Here is a 27,700-nt window from a genome sequence, read left to right as displayed (position 1 = left end):
GGGCACAGATCCAGCCCAGAGATGCCCTCAGGGGGCTGCCCTTGCCTTGGACACCCCAGGGAGCGTCACGTGGGAGCTCTCCACCATGAACATGCGCCCTGGAGCCTGCTTGGGCCTCAGCATCCCCCCACAGCCCACCTGGCCTAGGTGGGACAACGTGCATTGAGCATGTACTTTTCACCAGCAGTGGGCAGACACTTAGGAGCCCCGCTCTCCTGACTGATGTGCCTACAGCCTGGCGGGAGGGGGGCACCCCGTGCACAGACGGTCTCTCTGTCCGGGTTTCCACCTGCGGGCTGCCCCTTGGCTGCTCCCTAGTCTCTGCACCTGTCCCCAGAGGGCTCTAGGGCCAGTGCCCACACCCACACTTCCCAGCTGCCCTAAGCGAGCCAGCATCACATCACCATGCCCCCGGTCAGGCAATCAGGGCCATCACTTCAGACCCCTGCTGGCTGAGCACGTTCAGGCTTTGAGGTGCAGGCTCTTTCTCCACCGGGCGACCTCTGTGTCCGGAGCTCTGTGTTCGCCCAGCGCCTCCAAGACGCCGCTCCAGCTCCAGCACTGACCTCCCCCGGCCTGTCTCCCACGCCCACCGCTCCAGGAGCTGCTGTTCCCTGGGCGCCAGCGTATGCCAGGCACTGGCCAAGCGGGGTACGGGGGTGGGGAAATCGTGCCTGCATCCAACCAGACTGTGGTGAAGGTGAAGCTGTGTCCTGGCAGGAAGGCCCCGAGCATCCTGTCCGTCCCCGCCAGCACTCAGCAGCAGCTGCCCCTGCACACTCTGCTCCCAGCCTCCCCCCTGCTCCGGCCGGGCCGCGCTGGGCACCCCCGCCGTCTCGGTGGCCTGGCCAACAGCTCGCCCTGTGGGCTGGAGTTTCCGTGTCTATCTCAACCCTCGTTTCTGACACACCTTTGGTTTGGAGCATCTCTCTCCCACCCCAGAGGCCAGCGCCCTTGTTTCTGGATCTGCTGCCGCAGTCCCTGCCCAACCAGCAGCAGGAGCACGCGTCACGGAAAAGGCCTCTGTTTTCAGCTTAATTGGGTGGGTTTTTCAAGCCGGGGATTGAACACGGGAGTGTTTGCTTCACCCTCTCCTCGGCCCTGCCTCGCAGGGCAGGATGGGACCTCACAGTTGAGGATCTCCCCTGTGTGACAACTGTCCCCTTAATGACTGAGCACCTGCCCCTAAATTTAATGCAGCCAATAACCAATCCAGCAGTGATTAGAAAGGAGGGGGGTAAACAGGACAGACGGGCCAGAGGCGGGTTTCAACTGCACCCTGGTTATCCTGCAGAAATACACAGATAAGCCAATAAAGATGTTGACATCCTTTGCTTTTGTGTTCGTGGCTAAACAAAACCAGTTAGGTTCATGAAGCAGTTTTGCTATTTTCTTTTCAACTGGAGTGAAGATTTTAGGTGCTGATATATTTTATTTCACCATTACAAATAATAAAGGGACTTGTTAACTCACTTGTCATTGGATCTTCACAGCTGAATTAAATTATTTCAAAATCAAGTTGCATCCTATTTGATGGCATGAAGTGAACTCTGCCACATTCTTACAACTAACGCGTCCGTTTGTCCGGCTGGAAACGGTGCTTCACATGCAGAGGGCAGGTGCCGTGGGGCTCCCGGCCTTCCTCCTCCTGCAGTCCCTCCCATGTGCCTGGCTGCTCCTCAGGGCACAGGCGCCACAGCTCCCCATTGAGGCTGCTGTGGCCCCGGCCAGCGCACTGAGTCCCTGACCCATCTGCCCTCGCAAAGATCAAGTAGGACCTCATTCTTAATTTCTGCTCAGTGATCTCTCACTTTATCTTCATCTCCTGAGGAGTAAATCTTGAATAGAGGGCTGTGAGTCTCAAGGCAGAGTGCCGGCCGAAGCAGGGTCTTGCCCTTGGGCCTCATCACTCGCCCTGTTGGGAAGGCTTTTCTTTTCTTTTTCTTTTTTTTTTTTAAAAATATTTATTTATTTATTTATGATAGACACAGAGAGAGAGAGAGAGAGAGGCAGAGACACAGGCAGAGGGAGAAGCAGGCTCCATGCCGGGAGCCCGACGCAAGACTCAATCCCGGGACCCCAGGATTGTGCCCTGGCCCAAAGGCAGGTGCTAAACCACTGAGCCACCCAGGGATCCCCAATGGGAAGGCTTTTCTGAGCATGAATCATTGAGAAATGTGTGGAACTGCACTGATGTAAGAAACATTCCCTTTAGGGCGAGCGGAGCAGGTACTCCCTTTGGGGCAGGAAGCAGTCAGCAATCTCCGTGGACCTGGGGGCCCGAGCCAGGCACCCCTAGGGTGGGGCCCACTGAGATTTCCAGGAGAGGCACCCCTGACAATCTCTGCACTTAGAGTAACCGGACGTGCTCCTTCTGTGTCTGACCAGTGACATCCCCAGAGCCCCCCGCCCACAGCCGCCTTTGTTTTCAACACCAGGACTCAGTTCTGTTCGTATTTTCCTGCTGCACATGCAGAGCTGAGGCACCCTAGGAGCACCCGCCTGGACCTGTGCTGCGCTCAGGGAAGGGGCCAGGCCACCAGCTGGGGTCCGACAGGAGCCCCTCAATAATTAATGACGCAGCCATGAAAGTTTAATGGCACCTTCCTAAGTAATGGTTCGGCTGCCATGTCTCTTGACCGTTCACGGAGCAAGTTGTCTGGAAATGTTTGGGATGTTCCATCTGCACCCAACCTGGTGGAGGGAGAGGGGAAGGAAAGGAAGGGCTTAGGGAGCCAGGGCTGTATGCTGGCAGAAGCAAGGCTCATGGGAGCAGGTCGGGATGAGGACCACACAGTGCAAAGGGCCTTGACTCCTTGACCGCCCATCCAATGAGATCTCTTCATCCGGGGACGGTTTTGACAGAGAAGGAAAGTGGGTCAGGTCCTGAGTAGGTATGGAGTTGGCTGGGGGCACCTGGAAGGTCTTACAGTGAGCAATATTTTTCTGGTAAAGTCACCCATGGAACCGAGACCCAAGGGGGAAGCCAGGACCCTGCTTGTCAAGGTACGAAATCAAGTCGTGTAGTTTCTGGCTGGTCCAGAGTTTCTTGGAACCGCTTGCTGGGCATCCTTGTGGACCTGAATGGGCTGCTCCTCTGGGTGCACCTGTGTCACCTGCATCACCACCCCCCTCACCGGCCACACCTGTTAAACCTGAATTACCTGTGTCACTATTTGCACCTGTTAACCCAGCATCACCTGCATCACCTGCCTCACCTACATCCTCTGCCACATCTGTATCACCTGTGTTACTTACCATGACTGCATCACCCACCTCACTTGTGTCTCCCACCTCACCTGCATCACCTGCCACACCTGCCAAACCTGCATCACCAGCCGCACCTGCTAACCCTACCACACCTGCATCATCAGCTTCACTTGCTTCACTTGCATCACCTGCTGCACCCACCACACCCTCATGATCCACTGCACCTGCTGGATCTGCACCTGCTCAGCTGGAGATGCCCTATGTGGATGCAGCAGCAGTGGCCCAGGTGACCTGGTGACCATGGCTTCCCCTCTGTCTCCACCATGCACAGATGGCTTCCAGCAGGTGTGTGGGGACAAGTTTTCACTTCAGGTTAAAGAAAACTTTTAACAAAGGGTCTTGCTTTACACAAACGCAGCTGCAGCACATAATGGGATGGAGAAAATGGTGCATGAAGGCTCCAGGGATGCGTGCCGGTCTACATCGAAGCTCGTCCACCTGGACGGTGCTGGGTTACAACTCGCGGTTGCTCAGCTGTCTGTGCACAGTGTGCTTCTTCAGGAAAATGGTGTTGGGTAAGCGCTGGGCTCTGGGTTCCTATGACCCACCCCATGGGCTTGCTCCTGCAGTGGCTTGTCGGACAGTGCACTGTGGATGGGCCAAAATGGAGGGAAAAATCACTTGTTAGATTTTATGTTTTTGATAATTGCATCAATTATCCCATCGTCAATAAGTGACTTGATGGAAGAAGAATTTTGCTAAGAGCACTGGATGTGCCATTTTCGGTTCCACTGATGCTCCCTGGCTACCTGCTTCCCTTCCCCCGACAAGTGGGGGGTAAAGGATGGAGGCCTGAGACCCTGTGGCACCCATCTGCTCCCCTAGTAATGCCTGCCTAGATATCCCGACATGCCCGACTAGTAGCATCTGCCTGGTTATCACAACATACTCTGCTGGCAAAGTCTGCTGTGCGATTCCCAACGTGGTCTACTGGTAATGCCTGTGGCGAGATTCCCAACCTGCTCCACCAAGTGGAGACAACCAATGACACTGTCTTCCCATTCACGGTCCTCCGTGGATGTTCTTTGTTCTCTTCATCGGACTTTTATACTTTTCCTCACTTAGGTCTTGTACATATTTTTTTACATCAAAGTGTTTCATTTGGGGGATGCTAATGTAATGTCGTATTTATTCCAAGCCCACTTGCTTATTTTCATTATATAGGAAACTGACTTATGTGGATTGGCTGTGTGTCCTGCTACCTTGCTAAAATCGCTTCATTTGTTCTAGGAGGTTTTTGTTTGTTTTTCTTTTTTTTTTTTTTGAGTATTACTTTTGGATTTTTTACATAAATAATCATGTCATCTATGAACAAAGATAATTTTCATTTCCTCTTGTCATATTGCAGCAGCGACAATTGCCAGCAGATGTTGGAAGAGTGGTGAGAGGGAGCATCCTTGTCTGATGCCTAAACTTAGTGGAAAAGCTTTGAATTTCTCACCATGACATATTTTGTTAGCTGTAGGGTTTGTTCTACAGATATTCTTTATTAACCAAGGAGGTTCCACTCCACTCTTAGCTTCTTTAGAGTTTTGATCACGAATGGGAGTTGGATTTTGTCAAATGCCTTTTTCACGTCTGTCAATATAGTCATGTGACTTTTCCTTAGCCTGTTGATGTGACAAGTGACTTTATCTGATTTTTAAAAGCTGAACCAGATTTGTACCCCTGAGGTAAAACCCCTGAGTCATGGTGTACATGTAGTTAACTGTATGCATTGTTGGATTCTGTGTATTAACATGTTGTTGAGAACTGTTCCATCTGTGTTCATGAGAGATTCTCGTCTGTGGTTGTGTCTGTTGTGATGTCTTTGTCTGGCTCGGTACCAGGTGGTGCTGGCTGCCACCCACCTGCTGTGGGTTCTCCCTCCTGCTCCTTCCTGAAGGGCTGATGCCAGATGCTGCTCCATCTCAGGACTTGCCCAGGGCTGTCCTTCTACCCATCCTCATGATGACCTCAGACAGGGGCCCCCACTCCACTCACAGCCTGAGCTGCTTGCTATCTGTGGACACAGATAACTGCACATACATGATGCCTCTTCCCCCCCAAATCCCCATCTCTGTGAAAAGCATCCCACCTCTCCTCTCAGTTCCTGCCACCACACACCTGGCTGTCATCTTCAAAAACCATGTCCTCAGTTCCAACCCTGGCACTGGGGCTCTGTCCAGGTCTCTCCTCTGGCTTGGCTACACCAATGCTGTCTTTGTTGGTGTCCTGCTGTCAGACATCCAGCTGCTGTCTCCTCCCCTGCAGCCAAAGGATGTACCTGACGTGGAAATGTGATGTCACCACAGCGGATGTGAAGCTTCTCAGCACAGGGCACAGCCCTCACCCTCACTCTGCCCTGGGGCCCCTACCTGCCCACCAGGTGTGCGTATGTCCTGGTTTCCTCAGCTGGGAGTGCCTGCCAGCTAAGGGGAGAGCCTGCAAACCTGCGGCTAGGCCCAGGGTCTTCTCCTGCTGGGCTGGGCATGTGTTTCAGACTTTTAATAGTTTCCTTTATATTCTGGGGTGGGGGGACTCTTTGTTGGAAAAAAAAATATGTCAAGCATCTTACCTCATTCCACTGCTTGTTTTACTACTTGCTGAACAAACTCACAACACACACATGCACATATGTATATGTTCTATATTCCCTCTACACAATCTTTGGTCTGTTGCCAATGCATTAGAATATAATTCATCTTTGTATAATGATTTAATATATAATACCTTGGCTAAATTCACTTTTTTAATTTTAATAATCTAGTTCTGGATTTTTAAAGATTATTTATAAACATGATCTTGAATCATTATTTCTTATTTTCCAATCCTTTTATTCTATATATACATATGCATGTATGGAATAATATATATACACAACCATACACACACACACACACACACATTCTCCTTTCTCATGTCAGAGTATTTTAATATTATGTATTATATTAGCGATAGAGGGTTTTTTAAAATATTATTTGTAGGTTTAAGGAAATTCCCTTCTATATCTTATTTTCTAGAATTTGTAAAATTTTATAAAACAGATGTTGAATTTTTCACATGCTCTCTCTACATATCAGGTAAGATATTATACACATTTCTCCTCTATTTTGTCAAAGTAGTGAAATATGTTAAGTGACTTTCAAATGTTAAATTGAATCTGCTATTCCTTTTTTAAAAAAATAATTTATTTAAGAGAGAGGGCATGTGCACACATGTATGCATGTGGGTGGGGGAGGGGAAGAGGGAGAGAGAATCTCAAGTAGCCCCCGCTGAGCACAGACCTGGACGCAATCCCAGGACCCGAAGTCACAACCTGAGTCAGTCACTTTATGGACTGAGCCACTCAGTTGCCCCAAGAATCTGCTGTTCTTGACATAAACTGAACATTATTATGGCATTTTCCTTTTTTATATTTTGATGGATTTATAGGCAAAGCATTCTGGAACTAGAAATTTCTTTGTTGGATATTTTTAGGTATAGTGAAATATTTTAATTTCATAGTAAATTTAAGGCTTTGACGATGTTCCATTTCTTGTCAATTTTAGAAAAAGTTGTGTTTTTCTGGTAACTCAACCATTTCATTTAAATTTTCAAATTCATTGTCATAAATTATTAATAATTCCCTCTTTTATTTTAATAACTGTGGGATATGTAGTGATACCACAATTTTCATTACTGGTGTATGTTTTATGCCTTCTCTCTCTTTCTCTCTCTCTTTCTCTCTCTCTCTCTCTCTCCTCTCATGCCTTCTACCCTACCCCCCACTCCAAGCCTGGTGATCTATCTTGCCAAGTCTTTATTAATGTTTTTAGTTATTCAAGTAAAATTTTGTTTTTTGATAATTACCTTAATGATATTTTAAGCTTCCATTTCATTACTTTTAGCTCATATTTTTAATATGTCTTACTTTTTTTCCTAATTTCTTGATGCATAAATTATGAAAAATACATGCAATGCTATAACTTTCCTCTAGAAGAAACTTTAGATGCATTACTCAAGTGTTTTTATAACATTTTAATTTGCATTTAATTCAAACTATTTTTAATCAGCATTGTGATTTATTCCTTGACACATTAGTTATTTAGAAATGCATCGCTTAATTGTAAAATATATGAGTATTTTCTATTTTTTTCCCTTGTTTTTGATTTCTGGCTGGCTTCCACTGCAGTCAAAGTATGTACCATGAATGACTTCAGGCTTTCGAAATTATTTGAATCTTGTTTTATGGCCCAGCATGTGGCCAATTTTTGCAAATGTTTAAGGGGCTCTCAGAAGCATTCCTATTCTGTAGTAATTAGCTGCAATGTTCCGAGTATGTTAATAGGCACATGCTTATAAATCACATTGTTCAAATCTCTATCTCTCCTGATTTTTGCCTTTGTATAATGTGTACAAATTCCTTATCAGATATGCAACTTGTAAATGTTTTCTTCTATATTGTGAGTTATCTTTCATTTTCTTGAAATTATCCTTTGAAGCATTTTTTTTTTTTTTTTTTTTGCTTTTTATTCTGGCAAAGTCCAGTGTATCTTTTTTTTTTCTTTCCTTCTACTTTTGGTGCTATGTCTAGGAAACCACTGCCAACCCAAAGGTCAGAAAGGTTCACACCTATGTTTTCTCTAAGAATGTTATGGATTTAGTGCTTAAATCTCATACATCCTCAGTTAAATGTATTCCCAAGTAAATGGATCACTTTCTTAATTTTATTTTCAGATTGTCCATTTCTAGAGTAAAGAGATAAAATTGATGGTTGTATATTGATCTTGTATCCTGAAACTTGCTGTATGTTGGAAAGAGGGAAATCTTTTATACAATCATGTACCTGGAAACCATAGTTCACCAGTCCTTGCTGAGAGACTCTGTACACGTGTCGAGAAACATCTGTAACCCACAGCCAGGAAGGTTACAGCTTGACCTTATCCTTCACCTCCTGCCTGGGCAGAGCCTGAAAGGTAGCTAACACTGAGAGCTTATGGTCAACTCTTCCTTGAGCACATGCATAGCCCTGGACATTTACATGTCTATCTAGATTCCAAAGAATATCTTGGAGTTTCTCAAACCTCTATAGACATCTCATTCCCTAATTTTTCCTTTAAGTGTTTTTGGTTAGCCTACAGTTACCCAACTGTTATCTACGGCCTTGAGCAACCTTAGTGTTCCAAAATTGCCTCTAATTGCTTTTGATATACACCACTGGGTAAAAGGCTGTTCTGCTGGGTGGGCTCCAAACGTGGCCAACGGAAGACAGCCTCATGAGTGCAACGCTTAGGGAATCACCAGACAAATAAAAAAATCCCAATTTTGGAGAAGGAGGCTTTGAAGCCTCTCTAGCCTCATTCTTTCTGCTCCAGTGACTGACAGGCTGCTAGTTTTCACCATGACTGTGGGCTGCTGGTTTTCAAGCCTATATAGAACTGAAGATAAGGAGATGGGAAGAGGGCAGGTTAACATTCCACACAGCTCTTTCCTAATTACATTCAATTGTTTTTCTTAAATAAGCACTCCCTAGATTGCTATAAACCTTTGGTTAATTTCCAGAGCTTTGAAAAAGTTGATTCTGACAAATGTGATGCACTGGTCTCTTTGCTTTTATGGATGAGACAATTTTCAGAGGTCCTCCCTCAGCTGTTTACAGTGAAATTCTCTTTCCTTCCTTGACTTTTGAAGGTTGTGTCACGTTGCATAGAACTCTGTTTTGGCATTTGTTTTCCTTCAGCATCTGAAATATGTCATATTTTATGTCCCAGCTTCTATTGTTTCCATCGAGAAGTCAACCATAAGTCTTATTGTCTTGGTTTTGTCGTTTTGAAGTTGGTGTGACTTTTATGGGTCTTTAAAGATTTATTTATTTATTTATGCATTTGCTTTTTTTTTGTGGTTCTCTATTAGATATTTGGAGTGTGAGGGAGCATTTTTGTTGTCGTAGTGATGGGATAACTGCTGGCATCATATTGGCAACGGCCAGGGATTAATAAAACTTCTGTACTTCATGGCGGGGGGGGGAGACTCGGAAATGTGCTGAAGCCAATGTTCCAGGATTCCTCACTGACAAATGTTATCAGAACTGGGTCTCTGTGACTGGAAAGATTTCTGCCCCATGCCATGACTTCCAGGCTGTGGCATTCCAACATTTCAATCCTCCACTGTGGGACTGAGGTTCTTAATACCCATATTTCCAATGGCAAGGTGAGCTCAGGACCTAGGAAAGTCTGATCTCCAGAAGAAAGTCCTCAGAGATTCCTGCAGCTGTGTATCCCAGGAAGCCACCACGGACTCCACTCAGACAAAAACAGAGCAGGAATCGAGATGTACCTCAGAAATCGGCAGTCAGATGGAATGAGAGATAGATCCTGACTTCAGAGTCAGGCACATCTGCTGTGAGATGCCCCGATAGACCTCGCGGTGGAGACATTGAGTGGTTGGACCTGAGACTCAGGAGACACTTGATTTTACCAGACTTGGCTTTCAGAAAGTCCCCCCATGGCAGTGGATTGCATGGAATGAGGAGGAATACTGGCGCCTCTGTAACCAGATGAGGGGCACAACTGCCACTCTCTCAGCATTGTCGTCACGTAGGCAAAGACGTACACTCTTCATGTGCCTTCTTCAATTTGAAGAATTCATAAATGGCACTGTTCTAGAAGGAAGAGAGCTGGTTAAAACCATCTCATGTCTATTAAAATTTCCTAATTATTAACCCAAGTTCAGTTCATTTCCTTTTTGTGAAATCTAGCCTCTCGCTGAAGAGCACTACAAGCAAGGAAGCACTTTCTGGCTGGTGTCTGGTGTGGGAGCAAGACATTACCCACAGATAAGGAGAGAACATCGAAGGCGCCCAGAGTTTTCTCACTAATATAATTTGTCAAAGGAAAAAAGCACATAAAAGGGCTTCCTGTGTAGGCAGTAATAGAAATTTCATCTTAACACACCCTTGCCCGTTGGGCTTCTGTAGATGAATTCTCAGGGGCATCAGAGTGTCCAGGGAATTGTTTTAGATGACAAGTGAATATAGTCTCCCCATAGCCTGCGTGCCCACCCACATATCCAGAGTCATCTCCAGGGGATATGTCCTCTGAATTGTTCTTCTTCTCAACTCAGTTGTATTTTCTCAGAGTTACATAAGTTAGCCCTATGACAGTGTCCTATGACCCTGTTCCCAAATAAATTTATTTAATTTCTGCTGTCTGATCCAGTCACGGAGAAGTCCCCCCTGCACATCCCCTCATTGTCCACCCGGCATTCTCGGCGTCTGGGGACTCACATTCTGCTGCTTCCTTCATAGAATAAATGCCGTATTTTACGTTGTGAAGACAGTAGAGAGGGAGCATCCGGCTAGGGCAAAAGGGCAGCTTTTGTAACTCAGGAGTGCTCTGAAAATTTGCATAGGTAATTAGATGCCATTCGGCAAGGGCAACAAGACCGTTCAGTGTGGAGGCCCAGGGTTTTAAATAATAGAAACTCCTATTAGGTGAATTTATGAAGAAACTGTGAAAAGTTATAACAATAATGTGTTCCCTTCAATACATCCTACTCAGTGAATACATAAGTGGTCCTGAATCATTTATGCCAACATGCAGGAAACTGATAAATTTTGAACAAATTTAATTGAAATCACCCTGGGAGTGAGTGTGAAGGATTAAATTTCGTGGTCTCACCAAGTGTCACAGCGCTAGACCGCTCCCTTCTGAAGTCTATTTTTTCTTCCTAAATAAAAGGTTCCAAACCTCAATCAAGAATGAATGTGAGCTTAATCACATCTTAGAAATGAAAAGCATGGTACTTTGCTGTGTAATGAGATGTAAAGAAGATGTTTAACCAGACAAACCACAACGTGTAGCTTCATTCTAATAGTGGATACGAGGTGCATGGGCTCCGTTGGGATCTCCACAGCCCCTCTGGTGGGATGGTGCACCCCAGAATCACATGCACTCCAAGCAGGTTTGGGGGGTGCATGTGTCCCATGTATGAATCCTGCGTCCCCTGAAGGGGTAGGGTCCCCTCTACCCCTGGTGTGTGGCTTATTCAGAAAGCACCACCTTTCAAACTTTGTGGTTACAACTTTCTGCCAGACAAATTAGGGATGGCCCCCTTCATGGTACAGACGGGTAGGCTAAAGGTTAGGTGCATGGATTCCTTGAAATCTATGCCATCACTTAGGAAGGAGGGCAGAGTCTTCTAGAAGGAAACGGAATCCACGTCCACTATGGGAGGGGTCTCCTACTTGTCGCAGGTGCTTCTGCCTCAGTGACTGGCTGGCTGTGTGCATGAAAGCAGCAGGAGGAGAAGTGGTTCCTGGGGGAATGTGACTCATCTGCCCTCCTGACGGCCAGAGAGTCATCCATTGTGTCACCTGGACAAGCGGTGAGGGGAGGGACTACCCCTTGCTGGTCTAGAGCCCACAGCCCCACGTCGCACTCTGTTCCTTTTCTGAAAGTCTCTGGGCTGACAAGAGCCGAAGGGGCAGAAATTTGTTCATTCAATCCATATTTTTGAAAGACTTTAGCAAGATGAGATGTTTCTTCCCAGCCAAGTTCTGTGGGGCCTGCAGGGCTGGGGCTGGAGTCCAACAGGTAGCCTGCAAGGAGGTACCAAGGAGCACCCTGCCTCCCCATTCCATGTCCTCCTCAGGCCCTCCATCAGGAGCCTGAAAACCCTGTCTTTTAGCAGAATGAGGGGTTGTGGCCAGTGTCTTATCAAGGAACACCACAAATGGGGCCGGGGTTGGGGGTGCATACACTTGGTTCTCGCAGTTCCAGAGGCTGGGAGTTTGACATCAGGGTGCTTCCCTGGTTCCCAGATTCCGTCCTCCCATGCAGGCCTCACCCTGACCAAGCAGTGCAGCAGCTCCCTGGGGCTCTTGACCATGCTGGGGGCTCCACCGTCACGGCCTCATCGCCTCCCAAAGGCCCCCTCCAAACTCCATCGGCATGGTTGGTGGGTAGAGCTTCAGCCTGTGAACAGGGTCGGGAAGCAAGCATCCCATCTGTCAGACCCAGAAAGAGACATTCTTTATAGATGAGGTGAACTGTTGTAGCAAAGACTTGGACCCTTCATTTTGGCCAGAGATTTCCCTAAATAGAGCAGATTCTACAGAAGAGCAGAATTTAACCCCAAAACAACTGAACATTTGTTGCTAGTGTCATCTGGGAGGGAATCCATGTAATGGGCTGAGTGGCTGAGGGTCTCCAGTGGCCTGAGCCTCGAGCCCCAGGTGGGGACCCGGGGTCCTTGGCCTCAGCAGCAGCGGCGCTCCCCAAAGGATGGTGTCCATGCCCCTAACACAAAGCTGAGCACACCGCAGGATGACCCAGGGCTAGCCATACCCCCTGCTATCATCACATGAAAGTAATATTAACAAAACTATGAAAAGGGGTAATCACTGTGTGAAGAGCTGTGGACATGTTCTCACCCCAAGTCTGGGTTTCCATGAGAACTTCTGTTCTAAGGAAACCTAGGTGTTCAGTTTGGTTTGGTTTGGTTTTTACAATCCTTTGCACATCCTCTCAAGGGCTTACTTTCCACACTTTTTATTTCCATTTTACAGATCCTACCCAACTTATGTCCTTCCCTCTGCCTCCCTCCCTCCTACCTCCTCCCCACCCTAAATATTTATGTTTCTCTCTCGAGTCCCTCCGAGGACCTCCTCCGCGGAGGAGGCCCGAGATGCTAACCCAGGGGAGCATGTTCCGACATGCAGTGGCTGCGCAGGTCTGCTACCGTGGGCTCTGTGGGGGAGCAGAGGGCGTGTGGTGCCTACAGTGCGTTCAGACGCACACCTTGGCACAAATGAAAGGAGGCAGATCGGGGCCTCTTCTCCGTAACTGCGCTGGGCTCGGCCCAACTGAACTCACTGGAGTTGGTCCTTGGAACCCAGTGCCTGCATGTTACCTTCATTTCCAAATATAAAACCTTCAGCTGTGTCAGGCTCTTTGATTTCTCTGGATGTCAGGCTTGGTTTTCAAATGTAAATGTGCCCCAGGTTAATCTTAGTAAAGTTACCTGGCCTGGGACCAGCAGCACACCTGTCAGGTGCGGCCCCCTGTCCTTCCACCTTGTGTAATCCTTCATGTCTTGTATCAAAGACACCCTCCCACCCGGAGTTGAAAGCAAAATTATTCTCAAAGGAATTTACGACAAATACAATAATTCCTTTTAATTCGGGGATTGTTTTATCTACCAGCACATTAAGTGCAGTATACCACCAGGAAACAACCATTATGGCTATGATTACCATATTATATTTGAAGAAGACAATTAATCCTTTAATTGGAGTGAGAAATACATGGTTTCCTCCATACAGCTCCTCTGATGCTAATCTGTGGCCCCAGCACTCTCCTAGGAGCCTCAGCGGCGTCCGGTGGGGACCCCCATGGCTTGTTAGCATCTTGGGGGCACGCTGTGGCACAGCAGCTTCACGAGCCCCAGTCCGGGTTCCTTTGTCCTGATATTTAGGTCAGACCCATGGATCTCCTCTATGGGGAGCAGGCATTCGTCAAAGAGCCGGGCTCAGGCAGCGTGCAGGACGCAGTTTGTACCTCAGACGTGATCCCACCTCGTTCTCCAACACCGGGTGTCATCAGACCCCCGAGGCATCTGGAGTCACACCCGAGGTTCGCTGGGGGTTGTTACAGTCCCCAAACCAGTCATCAAAAATAAGTCTGGAAATTCACATTCTGTCAGCTATTTAAAGAACAGACAAATAAAGCCAGCACTGCACGTTGGCACAGTGGCATTTTGTAGCTTTTTCTTTCACACAACTGTTGTGGGTGCAGTTCCGGGCTGAGGGTCTTCTCTGGAAGTTCTCTGAACGTCTGTGCAGGGTCCCACAGCACGAACCTGCCCTGGAACCAGACTCTCAGACAGATCCCAGTTTTCTTTATCATCATGGGAGGTGGTGCTGGGGGCAGGACGTCTTCTTCCTCAGTTCACAATGTACCAGGAGCATTTGTGCCAGCATTAATTTTATGTGAATATAAGATTTTGCAATTCGGAAAAGAGTAAAAAAAATTTTTTTAAAGAACCTATCATCTTACTTCCCAGATTTTTGCTTATGTATATATATAGATATTTATATTTTTCTCTTTTAAGTTTGGGATCGTTATGTGTGTGTGTGTGTGTGTGTGTGTTTAATTCTACTTTTTGAAGTTCATAATGTGAGAGAACTACCCGCATGCCATTACATAAGTTTTTATGATATGGACACATGGACTGTTGATCACTTTCCCTGCCAGTAGACTTCTAAGTGATTGTACATGTTCGCTGCTACGAGGGACATGGTGATGCGCATACATGTGCACAAATCCATGTGGTATTTCTAAGCATTTTCGTAGGCTGTATTTCATAGGAGATGACCACTAACTCTAATCAAATAACCTGATATAACAACATCTGAAACATGCACCTGTTATGCCATCCTCACCCCCTGCTCAGATCCAGCACGTCTCCTATAGAGGCTTCACCTGGCCAAGGGCAGGGGCCCCGTATTCCCATGCTGCAGCCATTTGGATGCTTTGAAGTCAGAGTGAACTACCCTGGATCTAAAGAACCTGATGCAGGTAAACCTTTCATCCTTCACAAATGGGGCTGAGCATCCTTCTCAAATGTAGCTGAGTGTCGAACCAAACCAAACCAACCAACAAAAAATAAGACACCATTAAAAACAAACAAACAAACAACAACAACAACAAAAAAAACACTTTGTTTTAGGACTTTGGGAACTTTGCAAATGAAGAATAATGGCCCGGCAAAAGCTAAGGGGAGAGGAGCGGAGATGATCCCAGGTGTGCTGGGAGCGATGCTTTACCTGTGCCTCTGGTGAGAAAGAGCCCTAACTGTGGGCACATCTCTGGGAATTTCTGCACGGTGAAGTGTGTGTCTCAGCAGCCCTCCTTGGTGGTGTGTGTTCAAGGCTCTGTCCCTCCAATGTTACCATCAGGGGCGTTCCATGAACAGGTACCGCCCCATGCTCGCCCTCATCTGCTCCTGGGGAGGGGAACAAAGAAAGGTACATGAGCTAAACTAGATTGCCATTTGTTTGTTTAATGTTTCTGAGATTTTCTGAAGATGCTGTCCTGCCTCACATAAAGAAGCACGACTAGGCCTTGGCAGCTGGCTGGATTTGGACAAAAAGCGGGCATTTGGATAACACAAGTCGATGCTGGAGAGACATCCTTTCTCTCCTGGAAAAAGACCCTGGCGAGGTGGTTTCTCGCAGAAGCTCCTTCCAGGGACGTAAAATAGTTGGAGGGGCCACAGGGAGCTGTGATCCACAGATAAAAATCTACACCGTGAAAGGTCTGATACTTATCTGCTTCTCTTTATTGTGCAACAGCAAACTCACCTCCCCGTGAAAGCAGAGCATCTCTTTGAAAATGTTCAAACACATTCCTTCCATACTCTGAGGCTGTTTTTGGAAAGATCTCTATTAATGTGTTCTTACGGGAGTGGCATTTTACCGGGGGCTTCATATTAAAGTTTTCAAATATATATGAGAAATTTGAAAAGACAGACTATCTGAGATCTGCTAGTTATGATGTGGGGGGTGAACTCTCCCAGAACTCTGCACTGGGGTGAGAATCTAAGGTTCGTGGTCAAGAAAAAGTTCAGCATGGTCTGGGGGTTTAGAGATCAAAATATCAAGGGCTTTTATGATTTTCTAATGCCATCTGTGTTCAGGATTCTTTACCATAACAAATTTGTTTCCACTTACAAAGGCGGGCAGTGCTTTTTCTTACCTGCGATTTTATATTAGAGATTCTCTGGTTATTACTTCACATCAGACGACTATGACAAGTTTATGCTAGCTAGCAAAGTATGCAACTCCATGAGATTCCAATCTTTCTAATTAATTGAGTTACCACCAGAGTAAAAGTAATGTTGCAAAAATATGTTGATGTGGGTGGTGTTCCCTTTGGCAAAGTAGCATGCACACCAGGTGAAACCACGATTAAAAAGAAAGAAACATTTAACTTATAATTCAAACAGCACACTGCATTGTTTAATAGAAGGCGATGAAAACCTACAGAATAGGGCTGGCAAGTGTATCCGTGCTGGCTGGGTATGACTTTGCCTGGTGTAGGGACGAATGTGGACAGTCCACGGGTGACGCCCGAGTCCCAGCCACACCGGACCTGACTCTGGGAATGACGGACTCTTCTTGACGAAGTGCCCCACTGTTTCCCCCCAGAATACTGAGCACACCCCGACTGTTGTTTATCCGAAGAAGAAAAAAGTTCATGTGAAAACATAATAACCACCTACCTACCAGCAGTCTGCTTGTTTTCGTTGACATGAACCCATCACTGGCAGGGAGAGCCCCCGGGGAATGTTTATTTTTTTATTTGGTGTATTTATTTGCTTATTTTGGTTAGGTGTATACCACATTCCAGACACAACTGGGAAGATACCTTGAAAGTATTTTTTGTTGCTGTAGTTGCTAGACAAGAATCCAGTGGGCTTGGGACATTGTGTTTTTAAAATAATGCTCATTGATGGGGTGGTGGCGTCTAGTGCTTCCTGCACTCCGGGAGCAGGTCAGCACCTTATGTACCTCATTGCAGGTAACCACGCTGTGCTGTTATCACCATCTCGTTTTTATAGGGAGGCCATGGGGGCTCCTGGAGGGTGGGCGATTTTTCCAGGGTCCCCCAGACAGGGAGAAGTAAGACCCAGATCCTGGCATGGCCTAGAGCTGCTGCTCCACCAACTGGCACAGCCCTGTCCTTAGTGGGTCCTTGTCCTGGGCCTGGCGGGATGTTCATGGTGGCACCACTGCCCTCTAACCCCCCAGACGCCAAGAGCATTCACCATTCAGCACTCATCAGACAACCTGATGCCGCCAAACGTTCCCTGGCTGAGAATTGGTGCCACGGCTGCCCCTCCGTGCCTTCTTCCAGCGCTGGACACCGGGTCCCTGACAGGTGTTACCGAGACGGATGGCTTCATGGCCAGGGCTCCACGGGGCCTCTTTGCTGTCACTGCCCTTCAGTGCTATGTCACCCTGCACTTCAAGGCTATCCAAGGGCCCCACCACAACAGCAGGCACCGATGCACACCGGCTCAGCCAGGGAGCTCAGGCCACCCAGACCCCAGGTCCCCCACTCTACAGGAGGGTGGGGCCGGAAAGCTGACCGCTGGGGACCAGGGTAAGACAGGCTCTGGAGAGGCAGGAAGGGGGGTGGGAGGCCTTCCTCGGGGCAGCGGTGGTGGCCCACCTGCCCCTGCTCCTGCTGGGTGTTCTCCTACCTTGCCCCACACTGCCAACCCGTCCTGAGACTCTGAAGAAAAGATCATGAAGCCACATAAAATATTTGATCCCAGGGGACTGGGCATTCCAGGACTGCCACCCATGTGCAGGTGCAGGGTGGCTGGACCGGCAGGGGGAAGCCTGACCTCAGGACCACACCTGCCAGGGGGCAGAGACCAAAGGGGAACACAGTCAAAGAGCGTGGACCCAGAGACTGTGGGGGCAGGAAGTGGAGGCCCAGGAGGAGGGGTAGGGGGAGTGGGGGTGTGGAGCAGCCAGGAAGGGGGATAGGTGTGGGGTGGGTGTGGGGGTGTGGAGAGTGGGGAGTGTGGGAGTTCTGGCGCCTATGGAGGGGTGGAGTGGGCATAGGGTGGGCTGGGGAGGAGCAAGGGAGAGGTAGGGGGCCTGCCAGGAGGAGGGTGGGGAGATAATTGAGGAGTTGGGTGTGGGGGGAGCAGGAGAAGGAGTGGGGGCCAGCTAGGAAGGGGGGCAGCCAGGAGGAAATGGGGGTTGTGAGGGGTGTGGGAGGTGTGGGGTGGGTGTGCGGGGAGGGGGGGGGAGTGGTGGGGGCTGGCCAGGAAGAGGGGAGGGGGCAGGGTGGAGAGCAGGGGGAGGTGGGGACAGGGTCCTGGGAGCAGGCTCTGCAGCCTGGAGATGGAAGGGTATGGGAGATGGAACCCCCCCCCAGGAGGAAGAGCAACACGTCCTGGACACTCGTCAAAATTCTTGATGATAAAGGAAAAATCATAAAATAGTGTTACTACTCATGTCTTTGTCTTTAAAATTTTATTGTTTCCCATTTCGTTCCCACACATCAGGCGGAGCACCAGCTGCCTGGCGCCAGAGTCTCATCGCCCCGACTCTCCCGCGTTAACTGCTGTGGAGCCGGAGCCACGCAGCTCCAGGGGGCTGCTGCGCCCCGCCCCGGGACCTCTCCCCGGGACCTCTCCCCGGGACCTCTCCCCGTGGCCCCTCCCCGTGGCCCCTCCCCGTGGCCCTCCTGGGACCCTTCCCTGGGACCTCTCCCCGCGGGCCTCCCCAGGACTGGTTCCCATAACCTTTCTTGGGACTCCTCCCGTGGCCCCTCCCCGTGGCGGACCAGGGGCAGGTGGAGAGGGGACCCCTGGAGCCCGGGGGGCCTGCACCGCCCGCCGTGGCTCCGCTCAGCGCGCCCCCGAAACATCCGTTTCCATTTAGCGACCTGTGCGGGTTAATCCCTGGCTGGGTACATCGGGGAATCGCGGGGACCGCACGCAACAGGCCCGCGGGGCGCAGACTGAGTCCCTACTCCACATAGAGACGGGCCTTTCATAGGGACAGGATCCCAGCCCGCGGACGCGGCCGGGGGGCGGGGAAGGGGCGCAGGGCTGCCCGGAGGAGGCGGCTCCCCGCTGCTGGGATGCCCGTGACCCGCGCACGTGGAAGCATCACTTTGTCAGAGCGGTTCCCGGGGGTCCATGAGAGCGCGGGAGAAGGCAGGTGCACCCTCCCAGGCCGAGCGGGGTCCGAGATCAGGGTCCAGGTCCGTCCTCCGGGACCTCCTTCGGGGGTTGCTCCGCTGGAGCCCCGGCCCTGGAGTCGGGGTCGGAAAGGCCCAGGAGGAGCGGCTGTGCGCCCCCCGGGTCCCCACTCCAGGCCAAGCTGTTCTCCTCCACACACTCCGCCAGTGTCACACCCAATATCTCAACCTCCTCTAAGAAACATGGGGATCTCCCAAGTGGTGGATCTGGTGACTCCTGACAGCCACCCTCCTGAGGAAAAAGAGAAAAAGTTCATTCTTGATGGCCCTGAAGATCCTTTTTAATTTTTTTTAATTTTTATTTATTTATGATAGTCACAGAGTGAGAGAGAGAGAGGCAGAGACACAGGCAGAGGGAGAAGCAGGCTCCATGCACCGGGAGCCCGACGTGGGACTCGATCCCGGGTCTCCAGGATCACGCCCTGGGCCAAAGGCAGGTGCCAAACCGCTGCACCACCCAGGGATCCCCTGAAGATCCCTTTTAAAGGGACCTCAAAATCTCGTGAACCTGGATGGGAAATGCACACGCTGGGGAGTTTGGGGCCCTGTATAGACAGCCAGCGTCAGGAGCCAGCAGGCTCAGGCTGAGGAGGGGATGAGGGACTCTCCCCCCTGGGGTGCTGCGGGGGATAGTGGGGCTTCCCTGTGGACCCAACCAGGAGGGGTCTGGGCAGGGCTTGACACACCAGTGACTTTGGAGGGCACCCCCCACCCTGCCCCACCCTGCAGTGCAGCCTGCAGGTGCTGCCTCCCACCAGATCCTTGCTGAACACATGCTTTGTCTCCCCCTTCATCCGCCGGCCACCTGTCCTGTCACAACCCTCTGGTCCTCACCACATCAGGACCGGTGCTGGGCTTTAGGGACAGCTTAGCCGCTGCTAGGAAGCAGGGAGGGTCACCAGGCTTACACTAGGAAGAGGAGGAAGAAGGATGCACATGGGGAAGGCACACGAGACAGGGGAGTGCCATGGAGTGACCCGATTCCTGTGGAGGGGCTCACATCACTCATGGGCTCATTTACAGTCGGGCCTGAGGCCTCTCGGGTCATTTGTGTTGGCACAGCAGGTTGGCTGCTGTGTGTCTCTTCCTCATTCATACTCTGTCCTCTCAGGAGTGTGAGGTGCTCCCAGAGACACGTAGCAAGGAGTGTCCTCCCTCAGCCCCGGCGTGGCCACACAGGCCCTTTGCCCTGTCCTCCCTCCTTCTGTGTTTCCAGAAGCTCTGGTCTGGTGGGAACTCCTACCAGAAACTGATACTATTCTTGGCCGTGTACTGAGGTTTGGGGGAAGAGGACGGGCCAATTTTAGGACCTGTGAGTGCACTTTGCATGAACAGGATGATCATAAAAAATGAGTTCAGCTGTTGGCATTGCTGCCTTGGGGCATGTGAACTCTTCCATTTTTTCTCACCCTGTTGAGCGAGTTCACTCACCAATGTGCATAGTGTGGGTGTGTCCTGAAGCCAAAGCTATTTTGCATAACCTAAATTTCCAAACTTCTGACTTTTAATAACATGGAAATATTTATCCTGGCACATTTTAGGGAGTTCCAGGCCTATGGGACCGAGACGTTCTGTTTGTCCAGCCCCTAGAGTTCTGGTGGTTCCACACACCTGTCCACAGTCTATTGTATAGACAAAATGCATTCAGGGCAGCAATGCAGTAAAGACAAACATATCGAGAAGCACACCCACGTCATTCTTGAGCACGGCTTGTGCAGTTGGTTGGGGTCACTTCATGTCTCTGCTGGAGAAGGCAGATTTGCAAAATCACAATTGAGAAACTTAATAGTATTTCTATTCTGAAAGTTCATGTTTGCACTCAGATCCCCACCATATCAGTCAGAGTCTGGATTGCATTTCTACACTGAGGGCCTACAGACTCAAAGCTGGGCAGGGGGCTGCTCCGGGGGCCATGCAGACAAGAGGAGGAGGCGGGCCTGCCTGGGGCCAGCGTGCACACCCCAGGGGTTAGGGAGCCCCACCATCTATACATGGGGATCTACCCGGAACACCAAGAAAGCAAGAGCCTGTCCTCATGGGTTCTACAGATTGCACAAAATACTGATGTCTTTTCAGTAAGAATTAGAAATTCTGCAGGTATTTCACAGCTACCAAGTTTGTCCCAAAAGGAAAAAGAAAAAGCAGCTTCCAGCTCCAAACCCATCTGAACTCTAGTTCTGGTTGCATATGCTTTATTCAAACAGGACATAACAGCTGGAGCTGGACGTGAGCCTAAGGACAGGATGTGGGTTTGCACTTGAGAAATTGCACTTCTCAGGAAAGACCTTGACATTTATAAAGAGCAGAGCAAACAAATAATGAGCTTGAAACGGACAGAGAGATCAAGGTATGCAAACGACAACCAGAAAGGCAGCCCTGAGTGCCCTGAGGCTCCCCTGCCTGGGATGTGGGGTGCTCCACCTGGACCAGCGCTCTCCTATCTCAGCCCGGTGCAAACAGCTTTTCTGACCTGCTGAGTTTGAAAATGGGAGCTCAGAGGAGGCAGCGTGGTGAATCACTCTCGGCTCAGAATACCAAGTGGAGAGAGCAAGGGAGGGAACAGATGTGGATCTAGCAATGCGGAAGTTACCCCAAAGGGATGAAATGTCTGGTGAGCACAGGCCTGTGCCAGAAAGTGTCGGCTGCTGAGTGTCTGCACGGCCGAGGAGGAGCTGCCCCAGAAAACCACCCTGACAGGACCTGTCCTGGGGAGTGTGTGTGTGTGCAGCCCAGAGCCCTCTGCACTCCCAGAGAACCCATGGTTAGAGTACCAGGTGGGCCTGGGGCGGACGTGGGCCATGCCCCACCTGAGGACAGCACACGGTCCACGGTCCCCTCGGTGCTCCTTGGACCTCTGAAACGCATGGCAGCGATAGCTAGGAGCCAGCTCGGTACCGGTGAGCGTATAAACAGATACATTCAGAACAGTGCAAATCTCATAGCTGTGTGCACCACACAGCTTTGCAGGGGATTCATACCGGGTGCTCATGACACACATTCCAGCTAATTCGAGGTACTTCTGTCAGCCTTGTGTGCAATATTTTGCTTGGAACTTATATACAACCGAGCCCTAGAGGTGGTGTGTGCAGGATGCTGCTCCGCTTTTGTAAAGCAGCCATAATTGTCACCGGTGCCGGGCAGGATGACGGAGGTGCTTAAGGCTCTTTAAGCAGGCTTTGGCAGGGGTGTTTACTTTCTGGCTAAGCGCAAACATGACGATATTGTAGGACTATGAATGGAGCTTTTGTTAGGGTATTATGGGAATTACAGTATTTAAACGAGCACATCTTATTCCAAGATAACTTTAAATGTATTTATAGTGCATTTCTGGACAGTCTGTTATTGTAAGTGGATCTGGTTAAATCACCCGTACTTTTAGGAATTCTGCATCAGGCTGGCGGCTCTGCAGCGTGACCCCACTGTGGGAGCGCAGGAGCCCATGGGGGATTTGGATGGGAAAGAATCAGCCACCTGCTGCCCGGCGTTTCCACAGATCTTGGAGCGCGCCGTCACGCGGAGGTGGCTGCTCTCGAACTGTGGATCCCTGACTTGCAAGGAGGCCTGGCACCTGCACACACAGGAGGAAAGCTGGCCCACGCTGGCTGCACCATCCATCGGGGAGGAAGCCGACCCTCACGGCACGGGGACATGAGCAAGGGAGACCACACGATCTGCACCAGGCTGGTGCAGACCTTTTCAACCTTGTGACCCATGGCTGGCGTGGGGCGGCCGGTGCCAAGGGGGACGTCTACTTGCCATTTGTCCCAAAGATACTAGTGGTTTTACTGACATGGGCAGGACGTCCTGAGGCTCACCTGCAGGTGGGGACATGGCCGTGGTCTGCAAACATGGACCACACACACCCTGGCCCAAGCCGCCCTGCTCACACTTCACCTCCTGACCCAGGCGTGCCGACTCCCCTCTCGCCACCTGTTTGAATTACAGACTTTAAAATATTTATTCTATGTGGTTATGAAAACTTGATACCGGTATAAAACATTTGATCTTGTGCTCTAAAACAAAAATCCAAGGCTGGGAATGGGATAGCGTTCCCAAGCCTCCCAGCTTCCTCTGGGAAGCATTAGCAGGTCATTTCCACTCTCTGTCCCCTGCCTCCTGGCTCCTGTGACATCGATCAGGTTAATGAGCAAAACTGCAAGGTTTGTGTTGAAGGTAATGTCCTGACAGCTGAATTCTGAGCCAAAAGGAGCGCTCAATCTGAGCCAAGAGCCCAGGACAGGTGTGGCTCAAGACAAGAGGTGAGAGCATGTGGAAAGGAGGAAACCACATAAAAATTTGCCATAAAATGTACAGAATTTAGCTCGATTCGTAAGTGAAAAGGGGAACCTAATCCCATATGTGCAACAACAAAGTATGGAAGCCTTTGCAAGGGGCAATAGGGCTCATGCCAAACACACATGGGAGGAAGCAGGCATCTAAGTGTCAGGGACTGATGGCGATGGAGGGCTAGCTGGGGGAGGGGGGGTCCTGCCTGGCCACCCACATGCCGGACTCTGCTGGCTGGGGCATGATTCCGGACCTGGCTGCAGTTGTGACCCTCAGAACACAGGTTGGAGCCCCCATCCTAATCCTGGTGGGAGAAGAAGTCATAATGAGGAGAGGATATTCAGCACCCACAAAGTGGGGCGTCCTGAGGCTGAGCAGTGGGAATGGGGATTCCTGTGTGGGAATCCAGTTTTATACCAGTGTGATGGGGCTGAGGCAGGGTCGGGCCAGGGCCCCTGGAAGGGTGAGCTTGGTCTGCCCCAGGCTGGAGACGCCTCCAGGAGCCACCCAGGTCCCAGGGCCCCATGCACTGTGCAGAGAGAGGGCCTCCCACCGGGGACCTTGGAACCACCAGGCGGGGGAGTGGATCTGAGTCACGTCTCCAGAAAGAGGTGCAGGGTCAGGCCCCACAGGGCCATGCACGACTGGCTTAGGAGCTGGGGTTGAAAACCTGTTTCTTCATTTTCAACCTTGTGACCCAGGATAGCCAGACAAAGGGAGCCCAAGGGAAGAGGAGCCCAGCACAGCCCCTCACCCTGTGCTCTGGGGACTGGAGTCTGGGCAGGGCCAGCTCCCAGGGCTCAGCCAGGAGGAGCTCTGACCGGGTCCTCCTTGGTGGGTGCAGGGCCGTGTGGCTTTGTGACCCAGGGATCCTGCTGTGGCCAGGCCTGCGGTGCGACTCAGGGAAGATGTGGATTTATAGCCCAGCCTCTGCTTTCCCTGCTTTGTTTTAAACCAGGGAGTGAGCGTGGGCACCAGGGCTGCAGAGGCTCTGGGCTCCCCCTGGCAACCATGTGAGGCTTCCAGGGTGCTCACCGTGGGGTATGGGTGCAAGGTGAGGGGGCAGTGACCTGGACACAGCATCTGGTGGGCAGGTGGGGCCCAGGCCCTGATACCCCACGTACTTCATGACGCCTCCTGCAACCTCAGCACACTGGCTCCTGCGACCACTTGCCTTCCCATGCAGTGTGCTGACTCTCTCCCAAAGCCTGGTGTTACCTATGGTTACCTGTGTCGTGCAGGTGTACCAAAGGATTGTCCCAGGAGGCTGCAAGGTGACAGGATCCATCACACACTGCCTGTGCCTGAGTGAATGCTGGGATCCCCTGGCACTGTGTCCGGGAGTCCCCAGTGGGGCAACAGGCTCCTGCAGCTGATCTGGAGACCTAGGTGTCCTGCATCCACTCAGGGTGTAAGGAGGCTGGGCGTTACCAACTTAATCCCCTGAACTGACCCTGAACGGGACCCTCGCTGTGGGCTGGGGTGAGGACATTGTCATCACCACCAACAGAGTTGGGGCTGCAGCACACCAAAGCTAAGGACGGGCCAGGTCCCGGCACATGGGGGATGCCCACTGAGGCTGTTGCCCAGCATCCCTGCCCTTACCTCATGGCCTCATCACAGTTGCCAAGGCCCTGGGGATTCACCCCTCTCTCCCTCCCTGAAGCCAGGAGCCATGGGAAAGCAGGCAGAGGACCAGGACTACGACTGGGTGAGGAAAGCACGCACGTTGTGGGTGAATGTCCTGGAACCGCTGTGACAAGGGAGCCCAGACCCAGCTGCTTGAGGCAACAGAAATGTATGCTCTCATGGTTCTGGATGCTAGAAGTCTGAAATCTGAATGTGGACGGGACTGGTTCCTTCCGAGACTCCAGGGAGAGCCTTTGTGCCTCTGCCCAGTGTCGCGTGGTTGCTGGCCATCCTGGACATCCCTTAGCTTATGGATGCAGCCTCCTGGTCTCCGTCTTCATGTTCACTGGGCGTTCTGCTTGTGTGTGTGAGTCCACACTTCCGTTCTTACGAGGATTGGGGTCCATCTCTCCAGTGTCCCCTCATTGTAACTATGTTTGCCACGACCTTGTTTCCAAATAAAATCACAGTCCAGGGTACGGGGGGTAAGACTTTAACATCTGAATCTGTTTGGGGGGACACAGTTCTACCTGTAATATCTTAGTTGCAACATTTAAAGGTTGCCCAAAATGTGGTACTATGTTAACTTGTATGTTGGTTTACATTAGTTTTAGTTTTCTAAAATAACACATTAAATATTATTTCTGTTGATGTCTGAGATTGTTGGTACCCCTTAAAGGCTGTGCCCAAGGCAGGTGTCTTCCTCGCCCCATCCCCCTCAAGCGCTTACAGAACTCAGCTGGAAACAACAGCATCAGCCTAACTGGAGGCTAGGAGCCTTGTCTTTCTTGACTCGGCTGCATGTGACAGGAAAGTAGAGCCCCTTTGTTCGGCTCTCCCTGGATACTGGGCCCGGGGGCAGGTGGGGACACTGCTGCCTTCCGCCGTCTAGGGTCTTGCAGTGGCGCTACCTGCCAGGGTGGCCAGCCCCTGACCCCAGCCCTGCAGGGGCCTGAGTCCTCACCTCCTCTCTGTCCGGCAGCTAGTAACACTAACCCTCTCTCTGCACCGAGATGACCCCCGGCTGGATGGCTAGCATCCCCATGACCCCGGGTCACCGATTTCCCCAGCAACACCTGAGCTCCCACCCTGGAGAAAGTCTACCCATCTCCTTTTGTCGAATGGGGCTATTGGTAATAAAACTTGTAGGATGATTAAAAGAATGATTGTATCTCTGGTGCTTAGCACCTCTTCATGCATTAGTAATGCAGGGATTCAATAAAGCCTCATCTGCTTTCTGCTGACAATTGTTTAACTTTCCTTTGCGCCGTGCGGCCATGCTCTTTCTGAGGGATGACAAAGCCTGATGTGAGGCCTAGGAGGCACTTCCACTGAGACGCGGCTTTAATTATGGATGTCCTGCGTGGGACATTCTTCTTGTATGTGCGTTTCTTCCATCTAAGAGCACCAGCGTCAGTCCGTGATCACAGAGAGGCAGACAGAAATGTGCATAAATCCAGCCCCAGCTGACCTCATCGTACCTGCCCAGTTCTATTGCTGTCCTGCCATCGGACACTCAAAGGTCCTATCACAGGGATCCCCAAAGGCCTGTGCTCTCATCTCAGCAGGTTATTCTCCCTTAAACTGGCCGCGATTTAAAACATTGAGCTAACACAAGCTAAAATTGCATTCTGCTGACTTCACCCAAGAGCTAGGACCCTTGGACATGTCCGTGATGATCCCCGGAGTGTCTTCCTGGGTTTTGTGCATTCTCCACATGTTTCCATGCCCCTGGAGTAGACAGACAAGCCTAGACAGGGCTTCCCCGGAGCTTCTGGCACAGAGTTCTGGGCATTCTGAGAACTTTCCCTTTGCTTTAATCATGTGTTTGTTCAACTGATGCGAATCGATTCTATGCCTGGCACAGATGCCAAATATACACAGGGACATGACAAATCTAAACCCTGCCATCAGCAGGTAGATGTGAATGGATAGTTGTGCCAAAGTCCCCAAAAGATGACTGGCTGGATCATTCAGCTCTCTGAGCCTCAGACTTGGCCTTCTTATAGTTGATATTTGATTGGATTGTGCAGTCGGGTCTTGATCTGGAATATTCTGGATGAAGTGGCTGCTTCAATGGTCTACTTCTCTAGCTTCTCTTGTCTCCAGTGTTAGAGAATCAGCCAACCCTCCCTGTGGGCACCAAAGGGCCCCTGAGTCTACAGGGCCAAGGCTGCATACCAGGGGTCTGCTCATCATAGCCAAGTGAAGCAGGTTGAGGCAAGAAAGGAAGCACATATGTATTCATTGGAATGAGGCATCATTTTCTTTTCCGAACGTGTACCAGACTCACGTCCTATAAGGGGGGCCTTATGATATGGTGCCTGGAGATACCCTGGGAGTTAGTCCTATGTGGTCCCTCCTGTGCCACACACACATGCATACATGTACACATGCACACATACATACGCACACACAGACACAGACACTACCCGAAGCCTCTGGCTCTGCATGGTTCTCATCCCCTTCGTTTCCAGGTCGTAACCCCGTGCCCCTGCAGGAGGCTGCATCTAGTTCACGAACCTTAGATACTTGTCCTCCAAAGAGGCCCTGTTGTACATTTTCTAAGACAAACACCCGACTCTACATTTATAAAAGTATCTGAAGTCTTCAGATGAAAAGATTTCTACTCGTTCAAGATGCAAGAAGATTCCCACATGTCCTCTTTGATGTGTATTTTTCTAAGTGTTCAGAAGGCTTTCTGGGAGGCTGTGTGAGTCCCTTTTGTTTCTAGAATGTTTGGTTGATGGGTTTCAAAGTAGCAG

This window comes from Vulpes vulpes, chromosome 3 (assembly GCF_048418805.1).
Source record: "Vulpes vulpes isolate BD-2025 chromosome 3, VulVul3, whole genome shotgun sequence".
Lineage (NCBI taxonomy): Eukaryota > Metazoa > Chordata > Mammalia > Carnivora > Canidae > Vulpes > Vulpes vulpes.
Note: the sequence above shows the minus strand (reverse complement) of the source record.